Source organism: Capsicum annuum, chromosome 1, assembly GCF_002878395.1.
Source record: "Capsicum annuum cultivar UCD-10X-F1 chromosome 1, UCD10Xv1.1, whole genome shotgun sequence".
Lineage (NCBI taxonomy): Eukaryota > Viridiplantae > Streptophyta > Magnoliopsida > Solanales > Solanaceae > Capsicum > Capsicum annuum.
Window position 1 is genome coordinate 175,628,262 of NC_061111.1, and position 24,811 is coordinate 175,653,072.

General features: G+C 35.1%; 1 pseudogene; it reads left to right on the forward strand.

Annotated features, from left to right (window-relative positions):
• Positions 1-2,360: 2,360 nt before the first annotated feature.
• On the forward strand, positions 2,361-6,639 carry LOC107859722 (annotated as a pseudogene).
• Positions 6,640-24,811: the final 18,172 nt, after the last annotated feature.

Below are 24,811 nucleotides of genomic sequence, written 5' to 3' on the forward strand. Positions count from 1 at the left end.
CCAAATATCTTAAATCCTTTAAATTCTAAAAAGGAAAAAACTTAGTATAAATTTTTTTCATGGATTATAATCATAAATTTTGACGTATGCTGAATAACGAAAGGAGAAAAATAGGAAAAAATGACTCCGCGGAGATAAGACAGAATCCCCTAGTTGAAGAATTTCCCGCCCTATTCACATAGTCTAAAACGTGTTTCACTTCATAGCCATCCCTATTTGAGGATTATAAATAGCGGCCCTGCTAGATTGATTTTTGTGACAAACACCTTAGACAGAAGTGTAATCTGACAAGGGTTATAGAGATTTGTCCTGATAAAGACTTAGTGATACAAAGTCTTTAAGCCATATATGTGGTTGAGTGCATCTAGTAGACCTTCTTATTGGTGCTTCCTGTGATCTAGTTTTTGAGGTTGTAGGAACTATTGAGGATATAGTGACACCAGGTTAATGAGAAGAGTTGACTATGCTAGTACTAGTTGTCTTAGGAACACTAGTACTTATTCCATTATTATGATTTTCAAAATGACCTGCTATAAAATTATCCATAAAGATACGTGGTTTTGAAGAAATTTTGTGAAAGGAAAACTTAAGACTTTTGAAATAAGGTATCTTTGTTGACAAAGAAGGACTTGTTACTTAAATCATATAGAATATAACCTTTTTGAGTTTCTGAATATTCCATTAATACTATAGTCCTGACCCTAGACTCCATTTTATCATTCTCAGCTAAGTTTTTAGCATAACATAGGAAATCTATGACTTTTAAGTGACTTAGATAAGGTAATATATTATGCCACTTCGGATAAGGAGACATGTTAAGCATTGAAGATTTTATTCTATTAATTAAATACACAGAAACTTGTATATAGTGACCTTAAAATCTAAGAGGAATGTGAGACTGTAATGTGATGGCTTGAGTGAATTTATTTATATGTCTATGCTTTCTTTTAGCTATTCCATTTTGCTGAGGAGCAAAAGAACATGATCTTTGATGTATGATTCCTAAACTACTAAATAAATAGGTACAAGATTCGTTTACAAGGTCGTATCTATTGTCAGATCTGACTATTTTTACTGTTTTATTGACTTATGTTTTAACAACCTACAAAAATAAGGGAATGAAAACACAAGCATCAGATTTCATTTTGAGTAGATATATCCAAGTCAATCTAGAGTAGTCATCACCTATAGTCAAAAAGTATTTATTTCCATAATAGGTTGGTATTTTGTAAGGACGTCATGCATCCATGTGAACAAGATCAAAGCTATCAGTAGACTAACTGGTGCTTGAATGGAAGGGTTTCTATATTGTTTAGCACATGGGCATATCGTACACTTCTTGACAAAATTTTCTACACTACTTCGCTTTGCGTGAAGCATACTGGTTGATGTTTTACTAGAGATATGGCCTAATCTCTTATGCCACAAACTTATGTCACCATCACTAACAAATGTTGTCTTCTAAGTAGATAGATTTGCAACAATATCTTTCAGTGTTGCATCAATTGGATTGATCAGCATGCATAGTCCATTTCATTATTTACCAATCACTTACACCTTCCCACTTGAGAGATCCTAGAAAATATAAAAGTTAGGATAGAAAAAAGAAACACAATTTAATTCTTTGGTGGATTGTGACATAGATAGTAGATTGTGTTTGAATTATGGTAGTACAAACACATTCATTAGTGTGTTATTCTCTGAGATGGAACTTGATCTAATATGAGTTACCAATGCATTTTCTCTATTTGATAACTAAATAATTTTGGATCTATTAGTTTTTTTATTGATGTACTAGTAAGAATATCAATATCAGAAACCATGTGATTGGTGGCCCCAGTGTCAATAATCCACTGCTTGAGTATTTTAGACACTAAGCAGGCTTTATAACAAGATATACCTAAGGGTTATTGGAATTCAGTTCTGTTTGATTCAGCAACTGGACTTTTTGATCATACTGAAACTGAGAAAATAAACATGCTCTTGGTTGAACCATATTCAAGCCTTGTGATTTTCCATCTTTTGTCTCTATACCATATCCTTGTTGCCCCTTTTTTGAGTAAGCATTGTGAGCAGAAGGTGCAAATAAATTTTAACCTAATCTAAAGTAGTTAGGTGGTATTCCCCCCCCTTTTTTTGGACCTTGCATCAGTGGGATAACTAGATAACTTGTATCCTATGCATTTTATATCGCATTTTATTTTAAAGAATTCATAGAATAGACTTTGGTTCTTTCTATGCTTTGATACTCCAAATTTTGAGTACATTGCAGTAGGATCATGTATATTTGTTGTAGGCATTGCACCAACAAGTTCTACTGAAGAAACTGATGTAATAGATTTGACTCATCACTTAAGATCATGGCGTAAGCCTAATTTACTGAGGGTAAAGGTGTCATCACCAGTATTTAGTTTCTTTCTTAGATATAGTTATTATTTAACCCTATCAGGAACTGATACAGTTTCTACCATTGCAGACATACCAAGAATTCCCTAGACTTATCATAATTACAACTAAGAGGTAGTACTAATTCTTAAAGCTCGACCCACAACTCTTTTAACCTTGTGAAGTATGCAACTACATTCAGAGGACCCTACACAAAAGTGGCAATTTCTTTATGTAAGTTAAACGTTCTTGATCTATCAAGTTTTTCAAATCTCTCTCTCAAATCTTCTTATACTTCACAGGTTTTAGTTCCATAAAACATGCCTCCTAATAAGGAGTTTGAGATATTATTCATTGATTAAGATTATACTTTAGCATTAATTCTATCTGACTGATAACCTAATTCTGCACTAAAATTCTCTTTCTTCCAAGAACTATCCCTAAATCCTAACTTATTTCGTCCTAAAAGGACAATTCTCATGGATTTGCTCCAAAGAGAATAGTTCTCAAAACCACTGAGTTGTAAATATATTAAATAAATACCACTTACATCAGCAGAATTGAGTTACAATGGGTGATTATGATCCAAAGCTTATGTGTTACCACTGGTTGTAGGGGTGAAACCAACAATAGTTTCTGATTCCATTCTTTCTAGAACACAAGCTTCAATTCTTGAGTGACTTTGACACTACTTAATAAAAACTTGATAAGGACAAGTATTTACCCAGATGAGCCTCTCTGAATTATGATTAACTCAATAGAAAATGATATAATCAAAGATAATTTGTAGTAGCACTGATTGCTCAAGAATTTTGTAACATAGCATTTTAGATAGAGATTGTGTAAGCTATGTAGATAAGTAGGCTCTGATACCATGTAGAATTATGATAAATATGGAGAGAATGTAATGAAGATCATCTATTTAATTCAATAAAGCTAGAAGAAAGTTGTATCAGAGAAAGAATGATAGAGAGAATGAAGAGGAAAAAGAAGAGAGTAAGTGAGTAATTGATCAAGAGAGTAGATTGAATTGTATTCCAAATCTTGTTTTGCGTATGTACAAAGGTGAAATATATAGGTAAGCTAAGTAGCTTCTAATGTTAACTAACTTCCGGAGTCATAACAAACTTTTCACAAAGTTAGTTATGAACATTGCCTTAGCTAGTTATACTAACTGCTTCTTATTTGAGGATTATAGTTTGTCATTACTTTCTCATCTTAACAGGAAGTAGGACATAATAATATTTTGTAGGGATTTAGTTGTGATCTACAATAATATTAATATTATATCAGGTTCGAAGTGTTGTGTAAACCTACCAAATTATCTAAGTGGAGTTGGCAGAGAAGCTGGGAATGTCCAACAACTTGGGGCTTCAGCTGCTATATTTCTGGCTCAGCTCATTCCACCCAAGTTGTTCTTTTTTATGATGATTTTGGTAACTTCTCTTTTTCGCTTTCAACAATTATTTTTTGCTAAATTTTTTAGTTCTTTGATCCTTCAATTTTTTAGTTTGTATATTATTAATACTCATATATCTTGTGAGTTTATTTATTTGATTTTTTTCTTGATTGGATTCATGTGATTATATCCATTTACTGTATGCAAATAACACTGAGACCTCTCTAACTAAGCATTATGTTTTTGAAGTACTATGCAGGATATGAAGCTCCAAAGTTGAGGTATGAATTGAGACTTATAGAAATGGATAAGAATATATTTTTATGATTTAGTTACTCGGGGTATATTTTTATGATTTAGATATACAAGGTTAAGCATGATCCTATTGTGTGATTCATTGATCTGTAAATTCCCTCATTCGTTTGTCCAAGAAAAATAGTATAACACAAAAATTCTTGCTTTAACCAAACTAATCTCCTTTCAACCTATCAAACTAGTTGCTCTCAAGTCCTAAATAAACCTATTATCACTGACTTAATGTACAAACACATGGTTAATTAAGTTCCTTTATCAAAATAAAAAATGTTGAAAAGGTATATTCTCCAAACCGATGTCACATATTTTCCATCTTATAGAAAACTTGCAGACGAAGTTACAATAACTGGTTTCTATATAGTTGTCCTCGATTTAATCTACGGTGATCCCTGTGTACCTAATGATGAGAAGCCTTTAGAAAAATGGATAAAATAATATAGACCGGTGAGATCCTATTTCTAATATTTTTCCATTAAGTACTACTTAGAGTCTGGAGATTATATGAGGTATCCAAAAAATTTTCCTTTCCTTCTCGTAGAAGAACCCTCTCTTGCAATAGCTCTTCTTATGCTAACCCTGTTCACATGATCATTCATATATTCCTTCTTTATAAAAATGTAATGGAATTTCCTCTAACTATAGCAATATTCTCTCATAACTCTCTAGCACTTGTTATTTTCATTTGCTCTTTGATACGCCATCTATCATTTTAATGTTGCTAAAGTGGACTTAATACACCTACTTTTAGTTAAAATCATTTGTTCAATTTGGATTATTTTCTACTTAGTTTGTTCTTTTATCATTATGTTTCAATTTATAGACAATTGGAGACAAAGTTGAATGGCAATCTTTAATTGTTTATCATCAACTACCCTAGCTCCTAAAGATATACCTTCTTGACCATTCTTTTACAAGTTTTATATGGAATCATATATGGTTTTTTCCTATGTGATGATCTTTTCTATAGGTAGAGAGAACTATCGTGAGCGATCTTAACTTATCTATCCCTTACTAGAAAATAAAAAAGGCTTCTTATGCAGTAGCAAACAACTTTGTAGTTCTTTCCAATTGGACTGACATATAATTGATTCTGTTGAGTTTGAGGTTTTTTATATTTTGGCTTGTTCACCCACGGGACCTAGTGCCCTAACATGTTTGTAATTCTAGCTAATGTATTCTTGTACGGTAGGATCAAGGGTATGAAGATTCAAAACAAGTCATTGGAGCTATAAAGAGTAAATATGTAACTAAAATAGGAGTATCAGGCTTATGCTGGGGAGGTGATTCTTCTTGATTTGTCCACAAGATCTTTTTATCTTTCTTTGGCATGGATTTTATCAGCATTCTTGGAGAATGCATCTTCTTTGTTGGTCGAATTCTTTTGATTTGTTACAGCTAAGGTTGTCGTGGAACTAGCAAAATATGCTTATATCCAAGCTGTAGTTCTAATACATCCTTCATTTTTTGTTGTAGATGATATGCACAGTATGACTTTGTTACTAGATTCCCTATTACATCTCTAGTTTGTAGATGATATGCACAAAATTAGGAATATTCAGGCATGATTTTCATATAGGCCTTGGTCGCCTCTTCAACAAACAATTTTTAAGTATGCCATCTTTATCGTGCTTCCCTTATTTTGGGCAGGTTGGTCGGTGGTAGGGATGGTTTTTAACTTTTTCTGGTTCTATATTTAAAATACATTGTTTTTTCCATAGCAGCTCCATTCTACTACTTAATTTAGAGCATAATCTCATAATTCAATGCAGTATTAGGGCTAAGTTTTCATAATTTAGCATTTTAATCCTTTCCTTGCTGAAGTCATAAGTCCCTAATTTTTTGTTGTGTTCAACTGTTAAGGTTTCAATCTCAATATTAGGGAAGAGATTGACCAAAGATCTCCCCTGAGCTTGTCAAGCAATTCAAGATACCCTTAACTTCTAATCCTGAGGTAGGAAACTTTAGATGCTTAAGCTTGTCATGAATTGCACTTGGAGACATAACTTTAAAGCCTTCCCATTGGTAATTATAACCTTCTTATGATGCTTTAAAAAATAATGCACAAAGGTCACTCCTTTATGAACTTTCAAATTGTGTCACTCCTTTATGAACTTTCAAATCACGTGTTAACGAACAAAGGTCACTCCTTTAAGAACTTTCAAATCACGTGTTTACTTTGGCAAAAGTTTTCTCTTATAAGTTTCTAACACTTTAATAAGCATTTGAACCAATACAAGCATCGAAGTATCTTCTTTTAGCAGATCATAGTAAGTAACTAAGAGGCATATTTGAGCAGTATGGCTACATAGTTTACAGGGTTATTTAACTTAGATTACACTGCCATAGTGTATTACATCCAACAAAAATAAAATGAATGTTTATGGTGGTTTTTCTTGCAGATTGATGCATTTATGAAGATTTTTCCCAAGGTTTCACATGGTTGGTCTGTGAGGTACAATGATGAAGATGAATTGGCTGAAAAGTCTACTAAAGAGGCTCATCAAGACTTGTGGGGATGGTTTGAAAAACATCTCAAGTGAAATTCTCTTTCACTATAATGACATATTTTCTTAGCATGTGTTTGGAAGTAACGGTTAGAATGGTTTTCTATGGTGCAAATGGTTTCATCTATATCTTGTGGGAATATGGATTTCTCAGCATGAGAAATGAGTGTTGTTTGTGTTTGGTTTATGAGATTATTTGTAAAAACCATCCGTTAGACTCTTATATGCAACTAATGGATTTAACTCTAATTATAGTGTGATAGAGCATGTAACCTATTAATTTACTTGTATTTACCTAAAAGTAGTCAAAGTGTGAAACAGATTGACTAATGTGTTTCAACCAACAAGTAACATTAGAAGTAAAGGAGACAATATTTTTATGTGGAGAACACCCAGCTCAAAAGGTGTAAGAACCATGACCTGTACCTCTACAGGATTTCACACCAACTTCACTAAACAACTTGAGCCTCAACAACAAAAAATTACAATACTTTTGAAATCTAGGAATTACAAAATCTAACTCTTATTCAAAACAAAACTCACAAACCTCCCAAGGTATTTGATCCAAGTCTTCGAATTCCCTAACTGGAAGCCAATACCCTAATTTAGTTTATAACTCACCCAAAATAGAATTACACCAAAGTTACAACTCAAAAACTAATCCTAATACATAAATACTAAGACTCCTTATCTTTCTAAGTATTAGGACCTGGTTCAGCAACGTTTTCCATCATTCTTCAAGATATACACTACTAAGTTAATCCATCAATTGCCTTTTTTTCTTTGTAAGTGTGTGAGTAACTGTGAAAGGAACTCCCTCTATTTAAACACAACTCTTTCAAGGAGTTGTTCATTGGACTTCTTACTTCTTCAGAACTCTTATCTCCTTTAGAGTTTAATTTCAAGTAAAACTCCTTATATAGCTCACCCTCTCTTATCTTCGTGAATTGTATTCAAACTTAAATTCTTTAAATTCACACATAATAGTCAATTTGAGTTTATAATTGTATTAACTTATCCATTCTTGCAGTCAAGCACTCTTGCCTTCTTATATCACTAATATCTTTATGGAATCATCATATTTTACCTTTGTATCAGGTAACCATTTTAACTGACATGTTTCAGCTTATTTTGACAATCACCAAAACTTCACGAACCCTAAAAAATTCCCTCTTTTTGGTGATGACAAACCCTTATTAGCAATGCTCAAATTACACGTCAATTTAGTGTAAGGCGGTCGTCGTCAATATATTTACCCAACTTTGGAGTCGGGGTCAAATCCACGAGGAATAATATGAGTGGCGATTAAACTAATTTGAAACTATAGATATAAGTTGAATTCAAAAAAATGATATGAAAAGATAAAATGGGGGGGGGGGGGGGGGGGGGGTTTGATGATAAAACAAATGTTAAAGTTTTAACTTGCTTCAAAGCTCAAAACTAAAATTTCAATAGTTCAAATCCATGATAGAGAGGAACTACGGTTGTGATCACTATGATTATTAATCTCCATTATATAATAACTGTAGTATTGGGTTCTCATGACTTATGGGAAACACCAAATTATCAGTTTCGACAGTCCATCTAAGTGTTTCTCAACCTACTTAGATGTTGAACTCCCTAATTTTCTCAAACATAGGAAATCATTCTATTCATACTGATTTTATCTCAAGTTGATCGGTCTTGTTACAACATTAGTCATTAGGTGAGAGCTTAACCTTCCCAAATTCTTATTGATAATTCGCTACCTTTAGTTTATTTCTCAGTTTGAGCAAATCAACATAAGGCAGGATTTATTGTTTACAACCAATAAATAACAATCATATCAAAGGAATTATCAAGATGTCCCCACAATCACTAAAACCCCAACCAACTATTAAATCTATGGGGGAATAATCATAGATCCCACAACCCTAGTGGTGGGTTTTAGTTCAACATGAGAAAGAAAAAGATAGCAACAATTATAATCCTCATTCAAAGTAATTAAACTTACAAAAGATGAAGTCTGAAGTTGATTCTCTTCTAAGTTCAAGAGAAAATTCCCATAACCAAATCAAAAAGTTGAAAAAATTGAATTCTAAGTTAATAGAGACAAAAAGAAAAGTAAAAACTCCTCTCCTATAAGTTCTGCCCCTCTCTTTTTATTAGAAAGCCCTAACATATGCTTTAAATACTTCAGCCTAATTATGGAAAACAATCATAGATCACATATTTTCTCATACAAGCAATGACGTATGTGACGGCTTATCAGAAGTCTGACGACTTATCATGAATATCGTTAGATCCTCTTCACTTTTGACAATCTTTGCCTTAGATTGACGATGAGATGTGACGGCTTATCAGACATGTGACGACTAATCATAATTGTCGTCGCTTCTTCACTTCAAATTCTATTCCTTGCCTAAGCCTAACGATGAGCCTGATGGCTTATCATACTTATGACGGCCTATCACAGATGTCATCATGAATTCTAGCTGAAGCTCATTCTCTGTCTAAGCCTAACGATGAGCCTGACAACTTATCAAACTTCTGACGGGCTATCACAGATGTCTTGATGAATTCCAGCTGAATCTTATTCTCTGTCTAAGGCTAACGATGAGTCTGATAGCTTATTAGGGAGTTGATGACTTATCAGACAAGTCATTAACTACACTTCCCTTCTTATTTTGCTCAAAATTCAACTCTTTTGTCTCAGTTGTTGTTGATTTTATTTCGTCTTGACTTTTCCTGCAATAACAAAGAGAAAACAATAAAAAAATGACAAAAGTTGCTTAAGACTTTGCAATTATTCTTAGTTAAAAGCCTCAAATGTGTTAGCATCTGCTTACACATCAACATTCTCAAATTAAAATAATTGATTGTCCTCAAGCAACTAAAACATAACCAGAGGATACATAGTACATTTGGCAGTCAACTATCCATATTATCTCAAAAAATCTTCACCATCTCCAAGGTCAATTAATTTATAGACAACAACTATGTCTATTATTGAAGAACAACAATGCGACACACAGGAATCAAGATATGGCATCAATTCAGCAACAACAACCATGCATGTACCAAGACTACACTATCCAAACAAGTTAGCAACTAGCAACGTAACCAATGTGCCCTCACTACAAAGAAGTTCCACTCCACTTATATTAGACATCACCTATGTAACCATGGGGATAGTCAAAAGACACTCACTCTCAGAATGAAATTCCAATCAATGTATGCCAAATACCATAAGCTTTCCATTATTTTCATTACCAAGATTTTTAGATAGGTCATCTAGGATCACTATAGGTCTTCTCTTTGGCTTGTAACATAGGCTAGGGGCTGGTATGATACTCGATGGTATTTAAAGTGACTAAGCCTCCTTGACACTACACTAACTTCTGGGGTCTCACTCATTAACCTTTTTCTATTCTTCTCTTTTCTTGATCACACATATTTAGGATGGGTGCGGTCTTTTCTACAATCACTTCTTCATTTTCACCATTTTTTTCTTGATCTTTTCCACTGCACCCAGCTTTTTATTCTTTTCTATTATTCAACCTTTCTTCATACTCATTTTACATCATGCACCCCTATTGTAGCCACCCTAAACTTAGGCTATTTGCCTAAGTCAAAGTGCACAGTGTCAAAGGAAGACCAGGGCCAAAATAGGTTCATTGTGATACAAATGGGAAGGTGATAGGAATTATAAAAGAATTAGGCTATTCAAGCTCAAGATAGGGTTCAAGGGATATTATGCATACAGGGAAGGTCATTTAGGCTAAAAGTGGGCTAATATCAAAATAGCCTATGATCTTTTCCTAACCCGTGTCCTTTAACCTAGGTAAGACTAACCGGGCAAGTTCTAGATTTAACATACAAAGGGAACTAAGTAAGATCTCACACGCACATGGCACAAAAGTGTATCACAAGTTACTACTTATCCAGTTTATGCAATTATTTAGCAATGATTATTAAGTCATTAATAGCAATGTCATAAAAAGATTCGTAGTAGTCGCATATAGATGAATATCACATAGTTAAAAAGTAGACAATTTGAGAGGTATTTATCATTCCCAAAAAAATATCAACAGAAATATGTCAACTACTATAGATACTTATTTTTCTCTCAATTAACCGCAACACATCACAAATTACAACATAATATGCCTAAACATGTCGGCTCTACTAGGAACAATACTCTGGAGAAAAAAGGCACGAAAATAAAAACCCCAAGAGGACATCAACACCCACAAGTAGCCCCACCATCAACTTAAAATCATGCAATGTCCCCAATGCGTCAAACCAAAACAAGAGAGTTAGAAATATACCTGTGGTCCCATGGGTGCGAAGATAATCACATAATACCAATACAAACAACAAAATACCTTGGGTTGCCTCCCAAGCATCGCCTAATTTAGTGTCGCGATATGACCCAACTCAGCTTTTTCCTCCACCTTGAGGATATGAATTTCACCCCCAACTTAGAGTCCATCTTCTTGCCTCTATCATAAAGAGGTGGTACAAAAATTAACAAGTCGAGTAATGGATTAAGCATGGTAAACCACTCAGCCTTAAAGTGAGGTTTGTTTTTATGTTTCTTGTCTAATGTAAAATCACGAATATAGGATTCTTGTTCCTCATATTCACACTTTTCTACTATTTTAAATGATTCCACAGACAAGATATCATCTAAACATAATGTAGAAAAGTGCTTTGAATGCGGCCCAACAAATCCTACTTCAAAATTTACACTATCCTCAACACCTTCACTTTTATTCACCTTCTCAATATCAGTCTCAAGATCAAGATGACAATCGTGTGGCTGCAATTCTTGTGTTTTCTCCACAAATTGGCTAATGTCCTCCTCATATTTTTCTTTATTTAGCCATTGTAGACATGGTGGCAGTGGTAACTCTTTCAGCTCTACCCACAAATGTGCTTGATTCTCTAAAATTTTTTTTATCAATTTGTCTATTTGAATTGTGATAGCACACATATCTTCAGAATGATCACTTTAATCATAAGCCGAACACTAAGTTACAGTCTGTTCCTTAGTTAGAACAGTGTCTGTATCATATTGTGAAGGTCCTATCCAGGCACTTCCATCTGAATCTGGACATTAAGCCTCATAATGTGGTCCCCTATAATAATAACAAGAATCATAATCACTCAAAAACCCATCTATCCAGGCTGACATCTCAAGACAGGTGTGAGAAAAAATAAAAATAAAAGGAAAAAAATTAAAAAAATAAAAAAATAAAATAAACAAATATTTACAAATTTGAATTCAAGCAAGTAAGCTAAAATTCCAAACCAATTCAATAAGCCAAATTATTCCCTGGCAACGGCACCGTTGTTTGATAACTTTAAACTTACATGTCAATTTAGTGCAAGGCGGTCGTTGTCAATATATTTACCCAACTTTAGAGTCAGGGTCAAATTCATGAGGAACAATGTGAGTGGTGATTTAACTAATTTGAAACTATAGCTATAAGTTGAACTCAAACAAATGATACGAAAAGATAAAATAAGGGTTTTTGATGATAAAACAAATGTTAAAGTTTTAACTTGCTACAAAGCTCAAAACTAAAATTTCAATAGTTTAAATCAGTGATAGAGAGGAACTAGGGCTGTGATCATCATGATTATTAATCTCCATTTTATAATAACTGTAGTATTGGGTTCTCATGACTTGTGGGAAACACCAAATTATTAGTTTTGACAGTCCATCTAAGTGTTTCTCAACCTACTTAGATGTTGAACTCCCTAATTATCTCAAACTTATGAAATCATTCTATTCATACTGATTTAATCTTAAGTTGATCAATCTTGTTACAGCATTAATCATTAGGTGAAAGGTTAACCTTCCCAAATCCTTGTTGATAATTCGCTACCTTTAGTGCTACCTTGTTGATAATTCGCTACCTTGTTGATAATTCGCTACCTTGTTGATAATTCGCTACCTTTAATCCTTGTTGTAATACCCCAAGTTTTTGGACTATAAATTTTCTCAGTAATTGTGCTTACTGCTCATTTTATGACTAAGGTGACGAGTCGTGAAGACTCTGTTGACTCGTATAGTGTCTATAATAGTCAAACAAGTAAGGGTTCCCTAAATTTCTATTAGGATCATGATTGGATTCTCAATTTTATTGGTCACTCAATATGAGCCATAAGGAGGGACTCGTAGTCCCACCAGTGAGATAGCCTTGCTTACTGTCTTGGGCATGGATGGATTTCATGAGTTGTAGGGTGAGGTCACGAATCATAAGGTGGGACTCATGACCAAACTAGTGAGGTTACCCTAAGTCACTTCCTAGACTATGAGTTATGGTGACGATTCGTGGCCAGTGACCATGAGCCATTATGAGACCCGTAGCGACTGGGATTTATTTTCCGGCACATTTTTCATTAAGGTTAAATTGATATATTACCTTCATTTACACTATTCCCTCAGCTTAAAACATCCCCTTAGCCATAATCATAAACTACTGTTCTCTCTCAATTCCCTAATTGAGAGCAAGGCTAAGGTTTTATGGATTGGTCATTTAGGGCTCAACGTATGGTTTCTTCTTTAAATTCATGGTGTTTTCAGGCATATATCTCTTCCCTAACTTGGTTTTATATAACAACATGTATTTAGTCATGATTTATGATAAGTTAATTATGGGTTTTGAATAATACGTTGATGGTTTTGAATAATTGTTACTTGGTTGGTTTTCCCATGATTTTGGAATTATTATTCATGCTTTATCTCATGGTTGTTAAAATAATGTGTGAATAGGTTTGGTGAATGGGAAAGGAGGTCATGGCATTCTCCCAATTTTTGTGAAATTTAGTGTTGAAGGGGGTCATGGTATTCCCCTAAATTTATGGGTTATTGTAACGCCCCGGTAATCCACTCTAAACGCCACATAGTGCTTACAGTACTGAGATACCACAAGTTAACCTATGAGCTGGTATATGTTGTGAGCATGGAATAATATACTGATAATGAAGACATATGCAAAACGTTAGCTGATAATGCCTAAGGTTTTAGGAACTGAAAACAATACTGAATCATAGTTCTGAACATTTGGAAACATACTACAAATATTGATGAAAACAATTGATAAACTGACTATCTATCTGAATGTCTAAAAGTCTCTAAAACTGACTAGCGTGGAGTTGATGGGACAAACCCCCAACTAACTTTGACTGACTAAATAACTAAACTACTGAAACAACTGAATATAAGATAAGCCTATTCTCGAAGGATGGGGACTCACCACTACTGCTACTGCTGATGCACTGTAATGTCTAAGTACAGCCGGGATCCTGAGTGTTCGAACCGATGATATAAGACATCATAGCACAAGAAATGATTATGTGGTCCGTACTTTGAATGTACTAGTATATGATATTAGGTTAGTCCAAAATACACAGGTTATATGCAGGAGATAATATCTGACTGAACAGCATAATATAACTGAGTATGAATACATAAAAGCTGTAAAAATCTAAGAATGCACGACCAAGAATTAAACATGATTCTGATATAGTTTGTAAACTGAAATATTAATACTGAATAATTAATAAATGTATGCTATGGTCAAGAAAACTTGAAGCTAAACTTTATACTGAATACTAAACTGAGACTGTGGGACCTAGCTATAACTGGTATACCCCAATATACTATCAAGGTCCAACCTGTAACCCCAGTTAGAAAAGTGTTCGTAGTGTGCCACCGGTACTAAGAATGGCTATGAGGATCCACTAATCTAATATCCCGAAGGACGAGGGTGTCATGTTGACTTGATGGGGGACCCCTCAAAGTCTATGGTAGTGTCGTTGGTCTGGAACCTCGGTACTTCTACTAACATCTCATGCCTACTGACGGGGGAGACAAGTGCCCTATGCCTAATGACTGGGGAGAGGTCATCCTTACATTCACTTAGTTCTAAGTTTTACTCCCAACTAAAAGACATTGATTTCTCAACTGATCTAAGCTTAATTGAATATGATAACTGACTGACTGATAATGTTCTTATATATTTGAAATCATTCTAAAATTACTAAGAATAAGTAAAAAAAGCTAAGTTTTCATGTATTCATAACTCCTAGGACTTGATAGCAATAACAATAGGAACACATGAACACTTTAAAACCATGATAGGAACCATTGTTCAAAACTCATCTCTTAGATATTTGATCAAACATATAAAGGGCATGTATTAAAGTATCTGAATAGTTTAAGCATATAATAATCACATGGCTGCAAAAATAAACCATAAATTAGGTATTTAACATGAAAATATCATTATTCCAACTAATAAGGTTTAAATTCAACAATAACTAATTGTAAACACTATGTACAATCAAAATTTGTAAGGATTCATGGAGATAGATTATTGAAAACATGTAAATTCATTATTTAAATCTTGAAAATGGATTATTGGACTCCATGGGTGAAAAGGGTCCATGGATGAACAACACACATACCTTAATTTAAGAATTTGTAAAGGTTCTGGGTGATTTCTTAAAGGTTGAGCTTGAATTTTTAAGAGTCTAGGGTTTTTTCTTGAGAGAGGATTTCTTTCATTTTGAGAGAATTGTGAATAGAATGATCAATTTTACCTTTTGGGAACCTTTATACCATGTTATGGACCAATTGAGTGAAGAGAAAAAGACCCAAATTCCCTTGGGAAATGTGACTGGAAGCTGTAAATTAAGGGGGCTATGATGAAGGACGCGCCGCGGGCTCTGGTTCGCCGGACTAGAGCACACGCCATGGCCTATATCGCGGGATACATTATTGGTGGAATAGAGCGCGCGTTGCAAGCTTATCATGGGTAGGTATTGTTTTGGAATTCCAAATATGTCCTTACACTGATTTGAAAATTCCAAAACCCACCCAAGATGTACCTTTGAAATCCCTGATGATGAATCAACTTAAAAATTAACTTTCTGATGTCGGCAAGGTCGAAAATTGAATCATCTAAATTTAGGAGCCTTAGAAATGACTATTTCCTCACACTTAGTGAAATTTACAAAGTCTTATACCCCTTTAACATACCATGGTAAACCAAATAGATCTAGGATCTTACGGGGTCTTAGAATATCTCCCCCTTTGGAATATTCATCCTCGAATGAGACTGATTAAGTTGAGAGTATTGAGGAACTGAGGTTACATACTGAGAATGCATAGCCAAAAACATTATCACATGACTGAAGCTGAAACATAATGAATGACTACTCTGATTCATGAATGTATGTGATGACATGAAATGGATTACTTTGCTAAAACTGAGAACAAAAAGGAAAAAATAGGAACTATTACCTTAAGTTGAGTCTGACTTTGCAGAGAAAAGTTCGGGGTAACTGGTTAGCATATCTTATTCTACTTCCTAAGTGGCTCCCTCAATAGACTGATTTCGCCAAAGAACTTTGACCAGGGGAACTTCTTTGTTCCTTAGTCTGTGAATCTGATGATCTTGGATCTTAACTGGGATTTCTTCATATGAAAGGTTGTCTAGTATATCTGTACTTTCTAAAGCAACAACTACTGCTGGGTCACCAATACACTTCTTCAATAAGGAAATATAGAACACTGGATGTACTGATGCCAAATCTACAGGCAGCTCAAGCTCATATGCTACCTTCCTATAGCGACTTAAGATCCTGTAAGGGCCAACATATCGGGGACTGAGCTTCCCCTTCTTGCCAAATCTCTTCACTCCCTTCATTGGAGAGAGTTTCAGATATAATAAATCCCCAACTGCAAACTTAAGATTTCTCCTACGCACATCTACATAGGATTTCTGATGGCTTTAGGTTGTCTTAAGCCTCTCCTTGATCAATGAAATCTTCTCTATCACATCAAACACCGAATTTGGTCCTACCAAAGTAGCCCTACCTGCTTCAAACAAAAAGATAGGAGTTCCATATCTTTTTCCACTGGGAGCCTCGAATGGATACATTTGAATACTGGAGTGATAACTGTTATTGTAGGCAATCTCTATCAAAGGCAAGTGATCATCCCAACTACCCTTAAAGTCGATAAGATATGCTCTCAATATATCCTTCAGGGTTTGAATGGTCCTCTTTTCCTGACCATCTATCTAAGGGTGAAAAGTAGTACTGAGATAAACTTGGGTACGAAGACCCTTCTAAAATGCCTTCCTAAAGTGAGAGGTAAACTGAGTACCTCTATTTCATAAAATCTAACCAACTCTCTATTATAGAGCTTGGCATAGTGCTCGACTGTATAGGAAGTATGAACTGGCGAGAAATGGGCTTATTTGGTCATTCTTTCTACAATAACCCAAATTATGTCATGCTGACAACACAAACGGGGCAACCCAATCACAAAATCCATGTTTACCTCTTTCTACTTCCAAGTAGGAATACTAAATTTCAACAATGTACCACTAGGCCTCTGGTGCCCAACCTTAACCTACTGACAGTTCAAGTACATAGCTACAAACTCTGCAATATCCCTCGTCATACCACTTCACCAATAAATCTCTTGTAAATCACGGTACATCTTAGTAGCCCCTGGGTGAATAGAGTAACGCGCACCATGTGCTTCTGCAAGGATTCTCTACCTTAACCCATCAACGCATGGCACACAAAGCCTACCCTGATATCGTAACACACCATATCCCACTTGGGAGAAAACCTCTGCTTTCTGATCTTTAACTGACTCCTTTAACTTAACTAAACTGGGATCCCTATCTTGCTCTTCTTTTACTTCGGCAACCAAATAAGATTCCAAACTATTCTAAACCCATACACTACCCTCAGCTGAATTAACCAAATGAACACCTAACCTAGCTAACTGATGAACCTCCTGAACTAACTTCTTTTTATCATTCTCAACGTGAGAAACAGTACCCTTAGACATCCTACTAAGGGCATCTGCCACTACATTAGACTTGGCTGGGTGATACAACATATTCATATCATAATCTTTTAACAATTATAACCACCTTCTCTGATGAAGATTCAAATCTTTCTACAAAAATACATACTACAAACTTTTGTGATCCATGAACACATCAACATGCACCCCATAGATATAGTGCCTCCAAATTTTTAAGGCAAACATAATAACTGCTAACTCAAGATCGTGGGTAGGATAATTTTTTTCATGGGGTTTAAGCTATCTAGAGGCATAGGCTATGACCTTACTTTTTTGCATTAAAACACAACTAAGCCGACTCTGTAAGAACCACAGTAAACAACAAACACATCTAAACTATCAGGCAAGGTCAAAATTGAGGCTGAAGAGATTCGAGTCTTCAACTCGTGAAAATTATTCTCGCAAGAATATGACCACTTAAACTTGACTTTCTTCTGGGTCAATATGTACATGGGAGATGTAATAAATGAAAAACCTTTAACAAATCATTGATAATAGTTGGCCAAGCCTAACAAACTCCTGATATCTGATGAAGAGATGGGTCTGGGCTAGTTTTTCGCTGCTTTGGTCTTTTGAGGGTCAACTCTATACCATCACCAAAAATAATATGGTCAATGAAATCTACTGATCTTAGCCAAAACTTGCACTTGCTGAATTTGGAAAATAATTAATAGGCTCTAAGAGTCTGTAATACATTTTTGAGGTGGTCTAAATGATTGATTTCACTACGATAATAGACAAGAATATCATCAATGAAGACTATGATGAATATGTCCAAGTACTGCTTAAAAACTTGGTTTATCAAGTCCATGAAAGCTGCAGGAGCATTTGTTAGGCCAAAGGATATAACTAAAAAATCAAAGTGACCATATCAAGTTCTGAAAGCTATTTTTAGAATGTCATATTCTCTACTCTGAGCTGATGATAGTCGAACCTGAGGTCTATCTTAGAAAAATAACTGACACAATAAAGTTGGTCGAACAAGTCATTAATTCTGGATTGTGGGTACTTATTCTTGATGGTGACTTTGTTCAACTAACAGTTATCGATGCACATTCTGAGAGGACTATCTTTCTTTCACACGAAAAGGGCTGAAGCGCCCTATAGAGAAACATTGGGCCTAAAGAATACCTTATCTAAGAGATCTTTCAACTATTCTTTCAATTCTCTAAGCTTGGCTGGAGCCATTCTATAAGTCGGAATAGAGATAGAGTTGGTATCTGGAAGAAGGTTTATTCCAAAGTCAATTTCTCTTTCTGGAGAAACTCTGAGAAGATCTTCGGGGAACACATCTGGAAATTGCCTCACTACTGAAACTAACTCGAGATTGGAAGTCTCAAAAATAAAGTCTTTAACTCAAACAAGATGGTAAACACACCACTTAGATACCATTTTTTTCGGTCTAAGGTATGAAATAAGCTGACCCCTTAGCACTAAAGGACTACCCTTCCATTCAATCACTGGTTCATCTAGAAATTGAAACTGAATGACTCTATTTATACAATTAACTGAATCATAGCATGAGTGGAGACAATCCATGCTGAGAATGACATCAAAATTAGTTATCTCTAACTCTACAAGATCAATTGAATTGACTTTCTGGGATATTGTGACCGGATAGTTCCTGTATACCTACCTGGCTACAATAGAGACACTTACTGGGGTAGACACTAAGAAGGATTCTGCAAGGTTTTGAGAATGACTCTGAAATTGAAAGCTATATAAGGGGTTACAAAAGAGAGTGAAGCCCTAGCATCTAACAAAGCATAAATATGTAAATAAAAGACTTGTAACATACTCGTAACCACATCAAAAGAACTTTCCTGATCATGAAGGGTACGGAGGGTATATAATCTATTCTAGAGCTGACCGTTGGTGGCACTAAATGTGGTGCCCTACTGAGTTGAGAAAATTGCTGGTGTTGCTAAAGGGTTAACCTGACCCTGCTAGCGGTCGCTTCTATCTTTCGATGTACTTGTCAGACACTCCCTTATCTTGTGGCCTGGCTTTCCACATCCAAAACACACATCACTACTAGTCCTACACACACCTTGATAATTTCTACCACACTTCTAGCAGAGTGGATTAGTTCTACCACTGTTCACACTACCTTGAATCTTAGAGCGTGGCGCCCTATCCTAGTTATTATTTCTGTACTTTGGCACTGGTGAAATAGCTGAGGAGGGAACCAGGGTGGAAGATTTCTGATGAAATTGAGGATGATTACCACCCTCTGATCTTAGATGAACAAAGTTAAAACTACCTGTCCTAGCTTTTTTATTCTTCCTTTCTCTCTCCTTAGCCTTTTGTTCCTCAATCTGCTGAGCATGGACCATCAACCTAAACAAGTCCATATCCTTAATCAACATCATGATCTTACACTCTTTGACCTTGCTATCATCTATACTAGAGAAAAATTTACTTATTTTAGACCTATTATCAAACACCATATGAGGAGCATACCTCGCCAACTGAATAAACATAAGTGAATACTCCCTCACACTTATACTACCCTGCAAATTAATAAAATCCAGCACTTTATTTTCCCTTATCTCCAAATGGAAAATTCTGTCTAAAAAGGATATAGCAAACTCCTCCTATTTTACAGGGTTTGCATCTGTGCCTCTATCCCCCTTTTACTTCTTAAACCAGGTATGAGTTACATCCTATAACTGATAAGTAGCCAACTCTACACTACCACTAGAACTCACACCCATAATATATGTTACCTTCTGAACAATGCTAAGGAACTTTTGTGGATCCTAATCAGGCTTGAATCCCAAAAACAAAGGAGGATTTATTCAGGTGAAGTCCCGAATCCTGGCTGTGGCAGTATTATCCACTGGATTGGATGGAATAGTAGCTGACTGGTTGTTTTGAGCTGCTACTGAATGAGCTATAGTTGTGAATGAAGCTCTAAACTCGGTATGAGAGACATCCTCATTCAGAGGAACTTTCTGAATGGGCGAAGGTGCGGGTTGATTTTCGTTTTTTCTTCCATTAGTCTTTCTGGGTGGCATATTCTGTAAATAGAAATAAGATTGAATTATAAAGAGAGTTTAAATAGAGCTTATGCTTTTTTGCATGACATGAACACTGAAAGAAGGGACACTTTTCCTAAAACGCCTTGTAGCCCCTTACCCATAAGTGTGATGTGCTTCACACCCATACATAAGACTCTACTCAACGTGGATTTCAGACTCTTTTGTACACCTTAAAACCTAGATCTTATACCAAATTTGTAACGCCCTAGGAATACACCCTGGATGCCATATAGTGCTTATATTCCAGAGAGACCAAAAACTAACCCATGAGCTAGTACCTGCTGCGAGTATGAAATAGTGTACTGAATATAAAGACATATATGGAACATCAGCTGATAATGACATAATGTTTTAGAAATTGAAACCAATACTAAATCATAGATCTGAACGTCTGGAAACATACTAAAAATACTAATGAAAACAACTAAGAAACTGACTATCTGTTTGCATGTCTGAAAGCCTCTAAAACTGACGGACTCCAACTAACTCCAACTAACTAAATAGCTAAACTGCTGACACAACTGAATATAAGATAAAATCATCATAGAAGGATGAGGACTAACCACTGTTGCTACTGCTGATGCGCTGGAATATCTAAGTATGGTCAGGAACCTAAGCGTTCGAACATATGATATAAGACATCATAGCAAAAGAAATGAGTATATGGTCAATACTTTGAATGTACTAGTATATGATATGAGGTTAGGCTAAAATATAGGGTTATATGAATGAGATAATACTGACTGAATATCATGATATAACTGAGTATGAATGCCTAAAAGTTGTAAAAATCTGAGAATGCATGACCAAGCATAAAATATAATTCTGATATAGTCTGTAAAAAGAATTACTGAAATACTGATACTAAATAACTAATAATTGTATGCTATGGTCAAGCAAACCTGAAGCTAAACTCTATACTAAATAATAAACTAAGACTGTGGGAGATAGCTATAACTAATATGCCCTAATGTACTATAAGGGTCTAACCTGTAACCCTAGTTGGAAGGGTGTCAATACCGTGACATGAGTACTAACAATGGTTGTATGGATCCAACAATCTAACATCCCGAAGGACGAGGGTGTCATTCCTAACTGGTGGGGGAACCCTCAAAGTCTACGGTGGTGGCATAGGTTTGGAACCTTGGTAATGATACTAACGCCTCATGCCTACTAACAGGGGAGACAAGTGCCTCATGCCTACTGATGGGGTAGACACCATCCCTACGTTTATTTGGTGCTAAGTTTTACTCCTAATTGAATGGCATTGATTTCTGAACTGATCTAAGCTTAACTGAATATGATAGCTGACTGACTGATAATGTTCTTACATATCTGAAACCATTCTAAAAATACTAAGACTATGTAAACAACTAAGTTTTTGGGTATTCATAACCCCCAGGACTCGATAGTAATAACAATAGGAACACATGAACACTTTAAAACCATGATAGGAACCATTATTTAAAACTTATCTCTTAGACATTTCATCAAACACATAAGGGTCATGAATTAAAGCATGGGATAGTTTAAAAATATAATAATCATATAGCAGCAATAATAAACCATAAATTAGGGATTTAACATGAAAACATCATTATTCCAACTTGTAAGGTTTAACTTCTACAACAATTACTTGTAAACACCATGTACAATCAAGATTCATATGGATTCATGGAGATAGTTTATTACAAACATGTAAATTCATAATTTAAATCTTGAAAATGGATTCTTGGACTCCATTGGTGAAAAGGTTCTATGGATGAACATCATGCATACCTTAATTGAAGAATTTGTAAAGGTTCTTGGTGGTTTCTTGAAGTTTGAGCTTGAATTTTTAAGAGGCTAGGGTTTTTCCTTGATAGAGGATTGCTTTTTTTTTTTAGAGTGAGAATTGTGAATAGAATTATCAATTTTTCTTTATGGGATCCTTAATCCCGTGTTATGGACCAATTGGGTGAAGGGAAAAAGACATAAATTCCCTTGGAAAATATGACTAAAAGCTAAAAACAAAGAGGTCCATGATAGAGCACATGCCACAGGCTTTGGTCCGTCAGAATGGAGCACGCATCATGGGATATATTACGGGCTACCTTATTGGTGGAATAGAGCCCGCATCGTGGGCTTATCATGGGCTAGTACTGTTTTGCACTTTCAAACATCCCCTTATGCTCTTTTAAAAATTTTGAAACTCACTCGAGATGTACCTTTATTATCCCTGATCATAAATCAACTTAAAAATTAACTTTTTAATGTAAAGGAGGTCAAAAATAGAATCATCGTAGTTTAGCAGCTCTATAAATGACTAAGTCCTAACATTTAGTGAAAGTTTCTTAGTCTTAGACCCCTTTAACATACCATGGTGAGCTAAATTGAGTAAGGATCTTACGAGGTCTTACAGTATGGTTTTGAATTGGTATTAACCTCAACCCACATGCATAATTAGTTTTGAAAAATGTACAGTTACATGATTTTTTATACTTTACTAAACTATTGCATTGTATTAATGGATAAATGGATAAAAATAGATTTGAAATGACTTGGTGGCCATGGATTTATTTTAAATTGGAACTAGGGGGTCGTGCATTCCCCCAAGATAATAGATAATGATACCAAACGTTAAGTGAATGGTAATTACAAGTTCAATTGGTATGACAATACTAAACGGTAATTGCCTAAATGAATGGCTCCTTAGTTAAGTGAATGGGTTATGTGGAAATGTTTTAATTGGGCTTAAATAGGGTTGTGTAGCTTGTTGTGGAAGTTGGAGGTCCCGAGGGTACCGATACTAGAAACCACATTTACCGTCATAGGGCTCTTTATGACCATGTGCATAGTTCACACTTATATATATATATATATATATATATATATATATTAGATTGGCTGGGGTTGAGGCATTCCCTGGACCATCCTTGGATTTTCCTGGTTCGTCTGACTAACATACACTGGGATCCTTTCATAAGGTGGGAGCTGAATCTATATAGACCATGGGTGCCCTTAGGACGGTCAGAGCTACACATTCCCGGTTAATAGTTTTTAATTCTCATCATAAACCTTGTTCCCTATCCTGACCTTATATATATGTATATGTTCTGGTACATGAACATGTACATTATGTTTGGATTTGATTTTGAAATGGCATTATTTTATCCCTTCCGTGAGTTACATGCTAGCGCTCACCCCACCAACTGTCCCAAACGCTATATCTTTTCATAATGTAGGTCTCTAGGGGTTTCTTTTTTTGGTTTGTGAAAATTTAATGGTGCATTTATTTATCGAGTTTGAGGTGAAATGGTGAGGTTCCAACTTTTGGAAGCTTGGTCATTCCATTAGATTCTTTCCATATTTTAGAATTAAAGAGTTCATATTAATATTATGATTTTCACTGTCAGTGTCATGGTCAGGGGCATATCCTAACCTAGTTTGATATTTGGATTGGTTTAGAGGCTTTTATGGGAATGTGTGGGTTAGATGGTGTTGTTGAGTCATAGAGCTTATTCTTGATTTACATTAACTATTTTATCTTTATTCTCTGGTTGTCTTCCGCTTCACTGTTATTTGGATTATATTGGGATTGTACAATATGGTGGTGGTCTTCTGCCTATGGTAGTCTTGAGACACTCATCACAGCTAGCCTCGGGTTGGGTCATGACATTAGGATATATACTCAAGCCCCCAGATCTCTTCACCAGGTGAGAACACACTCTCTTTGGAATAAGCCTAGGAATGGGCATACATTATATGTAATAATTTAAAGTGGAGTGACCTCCTGAACTGGATATGAGAAAGAGAATTTTTAGAATTGATAGCTAGAAGAGATTTTAGGTGAATGAATCAATGATTGATTCAAACTCATTCCAGGCTCTAAAATATGATATTTTAAATGAAAGAGGATAGGATTTCTTGGATTTTAATAACATTGCGATGAATGGTAATGGAAAGAGACAACGAAGGAATAAGTGAAGTCAAGAGTGTTTTTATCCAAGGAGGAAAGTAAAGCCATTATTAGAAAAAAAATTATTTTGGAAGTTTGAATGAACCAAGTGAGAAGTGTGACATATAAAGAAGTGATGATGGACTTTAATAGGGGTTAGGCTTTTATAGATGGAGAGAAAGAGAGAGAAGTTGAAGCATATAAGAGTGAATAGGTGCAATAGGAGTGAACAAACATGAGAAAGAGTTGGGACAGTGATGTGAAGGCAATGCCAGCTTATTAAAAAGCAGAAGGAAGTTTGAGTTTTGGTAGTTATAAAGAGAGTGTGTTAGAATGTACTAA